A 9,383-nucleotide genomic window follows, 5' to 3' on the forward strand; every position below is an offset into this window, starting at 1 on the left:
GGGGGAATGGATGAGGGTGCTGACAACACAGTGGACCGTGACAGGGATGGCAGAGTATGGAGCCTCTGGTGGGAGAGGAAGGCTGTCTATCTGACGAGTTTGTATTCATGCTCAGATGCCGAGGAGCTCAGAAGGTGGGCGACTGTGACCAGTGATAGTCATGTATATAGAGATTAGAAATGCATGTGAAAACGTCTCAATGTCAATTGCTTTGGAATGAATTCTTCTGTATGAAAAAAAAATAAAAAAAAATGATTAAAAAACAAACAAACAAACAAAAAAGAATTTACCAAGGGAAGTATTGAATATCAGAAGCCACTAAAAATATTTAATTATTGGGCTGGAGAGACGGCTCAGCAGTTAAGAGTACTGGCTAATCTTGCAGAGGACCTGGGTTTGATTACCAGTACCCATATGGTGGCTAACAACCCTATGTAATCCCAGTTCCAGAAGATTTGACACCCTCTTCTGACTTCCACTCTGCTGGTGGAAGTATTGAATATCAGAAGCCACTAAAAATATTTAATTATTGGGCTGGAGAGACGGCTCAGCAGTTAAGAGTACTGGCTAATCTTGCAGAGGACCTGGGTTTGATTACCAGTACCCATATGGTGGCTAACAACCCTATGTAATCCCAGTTCCAGAAGATTTGACACCCTCTTCTGACTTCCACTCTGCTGGCATTGCATGACATTGGTGCACTTACATGTAGGCAATACACTCATACACATAAAATTTCTTTTAAAATCTAATTATAAAAGAATTTAAGGAACAAGAAACTGAAAAGCAGTTATGGGGTTTACTGGATTGACAATTAGTTGAAGAAAAATTCTTTCCAACATCTCTGAAGTCCATATGGATGAGTTCTCAGATGAAGTGGGCACGTGTGAGTCTCACAGTTCATCTCACTGAATTTTGTAGTACAGGAAAGGGTAGAAGTATCTGGATACAGGTTTTTTTCCTCCATTTCTTTGATATGATATCCCTTCTTTCAGTTGATAAAATCATTCAGCTTTTTTCATCCTTCGAGGAAGGTTGTGTAAGAAACTCTGAATTTTAATAATTATATTTTAAAGTTTTTGGTTTTCAAAGTCAGTTAATAGTTAAGAAAACCTTTTTTCTTCATTTTTTTAGCCTATCAAAACATTTTCTTATTCAGCTTTTTAAATTTCACACATTTCCACCTCAAATCCAACCCACTCCTCCATCCATGCCTCTCCCAATCCTCCCACGGAACCCTATGCACTCTGCCATACATGCTGAGTCCTATTCATTTGGGTGTTTGTACCCAAATGTCCTTCAGTGTAAATGCATTCACTGGTGGAGTCTAGTCAGCCCATCCAGTGGTCGTATGTCAGTCATACCTCACCCAGCAGCAATCAGTCTCAAATAGTTCTCAATCTAGTCCTGGCCCTCCACGGCCACGTATTTCTCACCTCGCCTTTAGGCCCTTGTTTAATTGAGCTGACACGAGTCCCTCCAGTGATGCCACCATTGCCACAGGTTCACTTGAGCTATCCTCCAGTGGCCTGGAAGCCTCCACTTCTCTGCATTCATGAACCAGCTCTGGATCTTACAATCTTTCTGCCTCCTCTTCTGCAATGGTCCCTGAGGCCTGGATGGGTGAGGTTCCATATAGAAGTCCCTCCCTACATGCTAGAGTTTCTTATTCTCAAAAAGTGGGCCAGTTGTGGCTTTCTGTGTGCATCACATTCTGATGTATATGGAAGCCACACTGGTGAGAGTTTAGGGGTGCATTAGCCCCCTCTCTACCAGTTGCCCCTCCCCATGATTCCTGCATCTCCACTCTTTTTTTCCCATTTGGCTTCCCTCCTTTCTCCCCTCCCTCCCTAGTCACAGTGCTCCCATTATCTCTACCCTCCCCCCAATATCTCCCAACTCCTGCCATCTTTCCTCTCCTGACTTCCCTCCCTCCCTGACACCATGGTCCCTTGCATATCCCTCCCTCTTCTCCTCCCTGCCCATTACTCCCACTTTTTCCACCTCCCTCAGGTAACATCTGTTCCCTACAATCCCCATTTCAGGTTGTTTCTTGTCCTTTACCTCCATGTATCCTTTCCCTTTATCTGGATCCTGGTGTTAAATCAGAATTTATATACCCACATATAAGGGATGGGTGAAACAATCCACAAATAAGGGAGAACACACATCACTTGCTTTTCTCTGTGTTACTTCACTTAGTATAATACTCTCTAGCTCCATCCATTTACCTGACAATTTCATAATTTCATCTTTTCTTACTGGTGAGCAGAACTCCATTGAGTAGATGTGCCACATTTTCATTAACCATTCATCAGTTGAGGGACATTTACCTATTTCCATTTCTTAGCTATTGTGAAGAGAGCAGCAACAAACTTGGAGGTACAGGTATCTACATTATGATGAGTCCTTTGGGTATATGCCAAGGAGTGATATCACTAGATCATATGGTAGGCTTGTTTTTAGTTTTTTGAGGGTCTCCACACTGTTTACCACAGTGGATTCACAAGTTTGCATTCCCACCAGCAGTGAATGAACATTCCTCTTTCTCCACATCCTCTCCAGCATCTGAAGTCTTTCTTTCTCTTCATCTTTATCAATCTGACTGGGATAAGATGGAATCTTAAAGTGGTTTTTATCTTGATTTCTCTAATGAATAAGGATGCTGAGCACTTCTTAAGGTGCTTCTTAGCCATTTTGATTTCTTCGTTTGAGAACTCTCTGTTTAGGTCTATTGATCATCTCTTTATTGGATCATTTATTTTCTTCTTTCTTTTCTGAGTTCTTTGTATATTTTGGATATTAATATTCTCCCGGATATGTATCTAGTGAAGATTTTCTCCCATTCAGTGGGTTTCCTCTTCCCTTCCTTGGTTGTTTCTTTTGCTGTACAGAAAATTTGCATTTTAATGAGGTCCCACTTACTGATTGCTGACCTTAGTGCTTGAGCAGCTGGTGTCAGATTTAGAAAGTCTTTTCCTACACCTGTATCTTGGAGGGTGCTGTCTATATTCCAGCAGTTTCTGAGTTTCAGGTTTTATATTGAGGTCTTTGATCCATTTGGATTTGACATTTATGCAGGGTGAAAATTAAGGGTCAAGTTTCATTCTTCTGCAGGTGGAGATCCAGTTTTGCCAGCACCATCCTTTCCTCCAATGTGTGTTCTTATCAATTTTTTTGAATATCAGGTGCCTAAAATTGCATACACTTATGTTTGGGTCTTCTATTATGTTCCACTCATCTACATTTCTATTTTTGTTCCAGTACCATGCTGTTTTTATGACTATAGCTCTGTAGCATAACCTGAGATGTGGTATGGTGATCCCCCCAGCATTGTTCTTTTTATGACTTGACAGTACAACTCAGGACTCTGGAAAGACAAGAACAAACCAACCCCAAACCTAGGAGATGAGAAGAAATAGCAAAACTCAGAGAAGAAATTAATGAAATACAAACAAAACAACAACAACAACAACAACAAAAAAAACACCCAAACAATCAATGAATCTAAGAGCTGGTTCTTTGAAAGATTGAACAAGATAGACAGACCCTTAGCTCAGTTAACCAAAAGAAAGAAAGCAAATCCAAATCAATAAAATCAGAGACAAAAGGGGAAACGTCATGACACACCAAACTATTGTAAGGGCATACTTTAAAAATCTATATTCCATTAAATTTGAAAACCAAAAAAAAAAGCGTGAATTTCTAAAATCATGACCACCACCAAAGTCAAATGAAGAGGAGATCAACAAACTAAACAGACCCATAACAAACAAGGAAATTGAAATAGTAATACAAAACCTCCAGACTAAAAGAAGACCCAGGCGCATATAGATTCAAAGCAGAATTCTACCAGTCACTAAAAGAAAATCTATAAACAATACTGATTTGTTTTGTTTTAATATTTTATTTATTATTTTTATTTTTTTATGTGTATGAGTGTATTGCCTGCATGTATGTGAGTGCACCCATGTCATGCAATGCCGCAGAGGTCAGAAGAGGGCTTTGGATTCCCCTGGAACTGGAGTTAAGGATGGTTTGTAGCCACCGTGTGGGTGCTGGGAATTGAACCAGGGTCCTCTGCAAGAGTAGTCATTGTTCTTAACCACTGCATCATGTCTCCAGCCCCAATACTGATTAAATTATTCAAAAAGATAGAAACAGAGGGAGAACTCCCAAACTCCTTCTATGGCGCTAGTATCACTCTAATACCCAAACCTGGTAAAGATACAAAAAAAATGCAGATTCAACTTAAGTTATGCTAAATAGATGGGTGAAGTACCTGGTGCCTTAATGAGGTAGCACCCCCCCCCGCCCCGCATGGAATCCCACCTTCTAACGCAGAACTCTGCAGAACTTCTGACCAGCCACAGTCATGTAGGTCTCTGTATGTCTGTCTGCTTTCTGCTACTTGGGTCCATTCTTCAATTCTTTATGAATGACACTAAGAACCCTATAGGGGACCCTCTTTCCTCCTGTTACAGTACAGGCCAAAACTATGGACATATGGTGTCTTTAATTAAGAGACAAAATAACCTATAGTAACAGTATGTGTAGGTGTTTTGCAGACAATGACAGACTGGCACCATCCTTTGAAATATTTTGGAAAAACTTTCATTTTGTACCCTCGGTATGTTCAGAATGTAGCATTATCAGAAACCTTCAAAAATAAAATAAAATAAAATAAAATAAAATAAAATAAAATAAAATAAAATAAAATAAAATAAAATAAAATAAAATAAAATAAAATAGAAGATACAACAAAAAAAGAAAACTATGGGCTGGAGAGATGGCTCAGAAGTTCAGAATACTGACTGTTCTTGCAGAAGACCAGGGTTCGAATCCCAGCACCCACATGGAAGCTACCAACTGTCCATTACTCCAGTTCCAGGGAATCTGATAGCTTCTTCTGTCCTCTGCAGGCATTGCACAACATGGGTGCACTTACCTACATGCAGGCAATACACACATACACATAAAATAAAAATAATAAATATTTTTAGAAAAGAAAGCTCTGCACCCATATCCTTAATGAACATAGATGCAAAGATACTCAACAAAATACATGCAAACTGTATACAGACACACCTCAAAAAGATCATCCACCATGATCAAGAGGTTTTAATTCCAAAGATGCTGGGATGATTCAACATACATAAGTCAGTAGATGTAATAATTTAAGTAGGCAAAACTACATGGTCATCTCAATATATGCAGAAAGGGCATTTGCCAAAATCCAACATGCACTCATGTTAAAAGTTCTAAAAGGAATTGGTCTGGACTGAACATACCTAAACATAATTAAAGCTATATACAACAAACCCATAGCCAACATCATCCTAAATGGAGAAAAACTGGAAGCATTCCCATTAAAATAAGGAAACAGACAGGGCTGTCCACTATCTCCACTCCTTTGCAATATAGCGGTTGAAATCATCACTAGAGCAATAGACAAGAAAAAGAAATTAAAAGAGTACCAATTGGAAAAGAAGAGGTCAAATTATCCCTATTTGTATATGATATTACACATAAGAGATCCCAAAAATCCACTAGACAACCTTTAGAATTGATTAATACATTCAGTAAAGTGGCAGGATACAAAATCAACCCACAAAAATCACTAGCTTTTTTATATACCAATAACAAGCAATCAGAAAAAGCACTGAAGGAAACCCTCCCATTCTCAATAGCCTCAAAAAATGTTTTGAAATAAACCAAACCAAAGACATTAAAGATCTCTACAATAAAAATTTCAAAACTCTAAAGAGAAGATAGAGGAACACACTAGGAGATGGAAAGAACTACCATGCTCATGGACTGGTAGACTCAATATTGTGAAAATGACCATCTTACCAAATGGAATTTATAGATTCAATGCAATCCCAATCAAAATACTCATGACATTCTTCCGAGAGCTTGACAAAATCATCCTAAAATTCATATGGAATCACAAAAGACCCTGGATAGCCAAAACAACCTTGGGAAGAAGAACAATACTGGGAGGATTACCATACCAGAGATCAGATTATATTACAGAGCGATAGTCATAAAAACAGCATGGCACTGGCACAAGAGCAGACACGTAGATCAGTGGAACACAATAGAAGACCCAAACATGAGTTCACATGATTTCAGCTACCTGATATTTGATAAAGGTGCAAAGAACACACAATGGAAGAAAGATAGCATCTTCAACAAATGGTGCTGACAAAACTGGATCTCCAACTGCAGAAGAATGAAATGATCCTTATCTTTAAATATATTTTAATTATTATTTTTACTTTATGTGTATGAGTGTATTGCCTGCTTGTATATAAGTGTGCCTGTGTCATGCACTGTTCATGGAGGACAGAAGAGGACATTGGATCCCATGGAACTGGAGTTATGGACAGTTTTTAGCTACCATGTGGGTTCTGGGAATGGAGACCAGGTCCTCTGCAAAGACAGCCAGTGCACTTAACTCCTGAGCCATCTCTCCATCCCTTGACTCTTTCACCCTGCACAAATGTCAAATCCAAATGGAACAAAGACCTGAATATAAAACCTGAAATTCAGAAACTGCTAGAAGAGAACTTAGGCAGCACCCTCCAAGATATAGGTGTAGGAAAAGACTTTTTAAATCTGACACCAGCTGCTCAAGCACTAAGTGGGAGCTCATTAAAATGCAAAATTTTTGTACAACAAAAGAAACAACCAAGGAAGGGAAGAGGAAAGTCACTGAGTCACAGAAAATCTTCACCAGCACACAGTTGACAGAATATTAATATCCAAAATATACAAAGAACTCAGAAAAGAAAGAAATAAGAAAATAAATGATTCAATAAAGTGATGTCCAATAGACATAAACAGAGTTTTCAAACGAAGAAATCAAAATGGCTAAGAAGCACCCTAAGAAGTGCTCAGCATCCTTATTCATTAGAGAAATGCAGATAAAAGCCACTTTAAGATTCCATCTTACCCCAGTCAGATTGGCAAAGGTGAAGAGAAAGAAAGACTTCAAGTGCTGGAGAGAATATGGAGAAAGAGCAATGCTCAGAATGCAAACTTGTGTAACCACTACGGAAAACAGTGTGGAGAACCCTCAAAAAGCTGAAAACGAACTTACCATATGACCCAGTGACACCACTCCTTGGCATATACCCAAAGGACTCATCATAACTTAGAGATACCTGTACATCCATGTTTGTTGTTGCTCTCTTCACAATAGCTAAGAAATGAAAATAGCTAAATGTCCCTCAGCTGATGAATGGTTAATGAAAATGTGACACGCACATCTACTCAATGGAGTTATGTCAGCTCAATTAAACAAGGGCCCAAAGGGGAGGTGAGAAATAGGTGAAGGGCCAGGACTAGATTGAGAACAATTAGAGATTGATTGCTGCTGGGTAAGGGAGAGGCTGACTTACATACCACCATTGGATGGGCTGACTATACTCCAGTGAATGCATTTACACTGAGGGATATTTGGGTACAAACATCTTAATAAATAGGACTCAGCATGTATCACAGAATGCATTGGGTTCTGTGGAAGGAAAGGGGGAGGAATGGATGGGGGAGGGTGTCTGTATTTGAGTTGGAAATGTTTTAAATTTAAAAGATTCAATAAAAAATATGGGCTATGGATCTGAACATGTGTTCTCAAAGGAGGAAAAAAAATGAACAAAAATACCTTAAAAGTATTCGGCATCCTTAGTAATTAGGGAAATGAAAATTAAAAATAAGATTTCATCTTTCCCCAGACAGAATGATTAGGATTAGGAGAACGTAGTCACCAAATAGTGGGTGGGATGCATAGGGAAAAAGGGACCCTCATTCACTGCTGGTGGGATTGCATACTGGTGCAACCACTGTGGAAGTCAGTGTGAAGAGCTCTTTAAAAACTAAAAGTAGATCTACCATATGTACTATTCCATGGCATATACTGAAAGGACTCAACTATCGTCCTATAGATACACTTGTTCAGCCATGTTTGTTGCTGCTCTTTTCACAATAGCTATGAAATGGAAACAACCTAAATGTATCTCAATTAATTGACAGTGAATAGGTGGTACCATTACAGAATATATTTCTACTCAGCAGTAAAGAAAAATGAGATGAAATTTGCAAATAAATGTATGGAACCATAAATTGCTATACTAAGCGAAATAATACAGATGTAGAAAACCAAGCAACACATGCTTGGGCAATGTGGAAAATGGGAGATACTTTATTACTGGGAAGGGAATAGGAAGGGCTATACAGGGGAAGAGATCAGAAGAGAGATAAACAATGCTTAGTGGATGTGAAAAGCCAAAGGGAAATGTATTAGTTCAAAAGCCTATTGAAAAGTGTGTGTGTGTGTGTGTGTGTGTGTGTGTGTGTGTGTGTGTGTGTGTAGCTGAATGCTATATCACAAAATTCAGTGCCAGATGAGGGACACCTCATTTTGAGTTCTTGGTCAGAGTAGTCAAAAGACCCCAAAAATAACACAGGCTGTTGGCACATCCCTTGATTACCTCCAAGAACTTGAAGGTAAAACCCTATTGCTTGAAGAAACCACATTATTAAACATGACATATTTCAGACACACACAGGACTTGGAGCAATGGAGCTGGAACTAATCTTGAAGGCTTCCCATTGAAAACTAGATCTCATAGTATCAGAAGATACTATGCAAGCTGCCAAGGGGTAAACCAATCAATGATCCTACTCAGCTGTAAAACCTAGGAACAACAAAAATGACTGACCAAGCAAATTATTTCTATTGGTACAGTAAATAGTGGCACTTTAGTCTTGCAGGTAATCGATTGCTGTCTAAATGTTTTTTTTTAAATAAATAATTTATTGAAACTTTCATACATGCATATAGGGTATTTTGATCAAACCCATGCCCACTCTCTCCCCTCCAACTCCTCCCATATCTCCCCATCACTTTTTTTCTGATAACTTCATGTACTCTTTCTTCTTCCTTGATTTGTTTATTTTTATGGGGCTTTTGGCTACTCTAACATCCCCCTCTGAAGAGGTAACCCTAAAATCTTTTAAGGATTGGATACAAGCTCCAAAATACTTTTGACATTTTTGGCCTTTGGAACAGAGTATGATGCTAACAGGCCCAAGGACATTTTGACTTTTAGCCAAGAAAGTGGCTACTTTTCTTTGGGGTCTTTTTACCCTAACTACTTAGCCAATTCCTACCTCCTATTCTTATCACACCATCCTCTGAAGAGGGTACCCAGATTGCCAATAGGGAATCTGGACACAGACTCCTCTGGCTTCTTCCATGCTGAACAGGGACTCAGGGTGAGGCAATTGGAGTACCCCTTCAGTGGATCTATCTAAAAGACTCCCAAATTGCATAACTCTTATCTCTAGGGGGAAAAGAAAGTCCTTGACTGGTGACT

The sequence above is a fragment of the Nannospalax galili genome, unplaced genomic scaffold (genome assembly GCF_000622305.1).
Source record: "Nannospalax galili isolate Female #2095 unplaced genomic scaffold, S.galili_v1.0 scaffold10, whole genome shotgun sequence".
Taxonomy (NCBI): Eukaryota; Metazoa; Chordata; class Mammalia; order Rodentia; family Spalacidae; genus Nannospalax; species Nannospalax galili.